Below are 2,500 nucleotides of genomic sequence, written 5' to 3'. Positions count from 1 at the left end.
CTGGAAAGAATCGCCTGAGTTAACCAAAAGATTCCTGGAAGACCCTGTGGATGGTGGCAGTCACCCGAAAGCAGAAATAAAACGACGATATGATACGTAAAAAGTTACGATTGAAAATTCAAGAGGAGGAGGATCAAAGGCTGAGCCAACACTTACGAAAAGAGAGCGAAAACCTAAAGTGATAAACGGAAAAGTGACAAAGAGATGTGAGGCAGAGAAACGGTTTTGTTTTGATGGGAAACTAACTTACGCGCACTGGCTACACCTCCACATGACCTGCAAGATACAAGAAAACTAGCAAACGAGGATATGTTCGTTTAAAATACGTAAGCTAATCTAAATCGTTACAAATTACCTAGCGGATTTTCATGAAGCTGAACCGGCCGAATAAGTCTGCTAAATAGCGTATTCTGAGGCACAATGTTCGGGGAGTGAAAAGGTAACTCGAACCTCATTCATCTGAAGCTTGTCACTGCCATTGGTGTTACTTCGGACAGAAAACCTGCTAGTCTACAACATGAATGGGCATGTTGGGGACCCGGAAAAAAGAATGTGTATCACTAAATTAGAGTTAGTTGGGGCTAGATTTAAGCGTTTCTAGGAGCTGGTGGACCATTTCATCGTCGCCATGATATGAGAAATTTCTATGTTAATAATTGTTTGTATGTGTATATGTGTATGTGTATATGTATGTGTGTATACGTGTATGTATGTATACGTGTATGTGTGTGTGTGTACATATATATACATATATATATACATACATATATATATACATATATATATTTTTATTCCATACAGATGAATGGTTTGTGTATATATATATATAAATATATGGATATATATATATATATATTATATATATGTATATATTATATATATATATATATATATTTATGTATATATATTACAATTCCATAGATAGATAGATGTGACAGATAGATAGATGATGTAGATTTATATATATAATATATTAATATATATATATATATATATTGATATATATATGTATTATACATATATATATCTATATTATATATATATATATATATATATATATATATACACTCACATAACTCAAGCGGCAATTCATATGCAAAGAAAGAAATGCTGGATGTTTCTATATTTACGAGTCAAGAGCAATCAAACTTCGGGGAAGGTCAAGGGCAACGATTCTCTACCTGGAGCCACTTATCCCTCTGGGGAGGAATCACAAATTTAAGGGGAAGAATTTTTGCCATCATTTGAACTGGAAAGAATCGCTTGAGTTAACCAAAAGATTCCTGGAAGACCCTGTGGATGGTGGCAGTCACCCGAAAGCAGAAATAAAACGACGATATGATACGTAAAAAGTTACGATTGAAAATTCAAGAGGAGGAGGATCAAAGGCTGAGCCAACACTTACGAAAAGAGAGCGAAAACCTAAAGTGATAAACGGAAAAGTGACAAAGAGATGTGAGGCAGAGAAACGGTTTTGTTTTGATGGGAAACGAACTTACGCGCACTGGCTACACCTCCATATGACCTGCAAGATACAAGAAAACTGGCAAACGAGGATATTTTCCCTTAAAATACGTAAGCTCATCTAAATCGTTACAAATTACTTAGCGGATTTTCATGAAGCTGAACCGGCCGAATAAGTCTGCTAAATAGCGTATTCTGAGGCACAATGTCCGGGGAGTGAAAAGGTAACTCGAACCTCATTCATCTGAAGCTTGTCACTGCCATTGGTGTTACTTCGGACAGAAAACCTGCTAGTCTACAACATGAATGGGCATGTTAGGGACCCGGAAAAAAGAATGTGTATCACTAAATTAGAGTTAGTTGGGGCTAGATTTAAGCGTTTCTAGGAGCTGGTGGACCATTTCATCGTCGCCATGATATGAGAAATTTCGATGTTAATAATTGTTTGTATGTGTATGTGTGTATGTGTATATGTATGTGTGTATACGTGTATGTATGTATACGTGTATGTGTGTGTGTGTACATATATATACATATATATATACATACATATATATATACATATATATATATATATACATACAGATATATACATATATATATTATTTATATAATATATATAGTTATATATATCTATATATTTGTATATATATGTATATGTTAGTTTGTATTTAATTATATTATATATAATATATATATTATACATATATACATATATATGATAAATATATATATATATAATATATATAATATATAGTATATTATGTGTGTCTATATATTATATAAAATTTATATATCTTATATATATATATATAGTATATATATATTTCTATACTGTGTGTATATATATTATATATCTTATTATATATTATGTATATAACTGTGTATATAAGGTTATATATTATATATAATATATAATTTATATATATATACTATATATATATTTATTATACTGTGTATATATATATATATATATATTATATATATATATTTATTATATATATATATAAGTATATATATATATATATACTATGTA

The sequence above is a fragment of the Penaeus japonicus genome, unplaced genomic scaffold, assembly GCF_977035675.1.
Source record: "Penaeus japonicus unplaced genomic scaffold, GWHDUDI00000001_assembly GWHDUDI00000004, whole genome shotgun sequence".
Taxonomy (NCBI): domain Eukaryota; kingdom Metazoa; phylum Arthropoda; class Malacostraca; order Decapoda; family Penaeidae; genus Penaeus; species Penaeus japonicus.
This window is presented reverse-complemented; position numbering follows the sequence as displayed.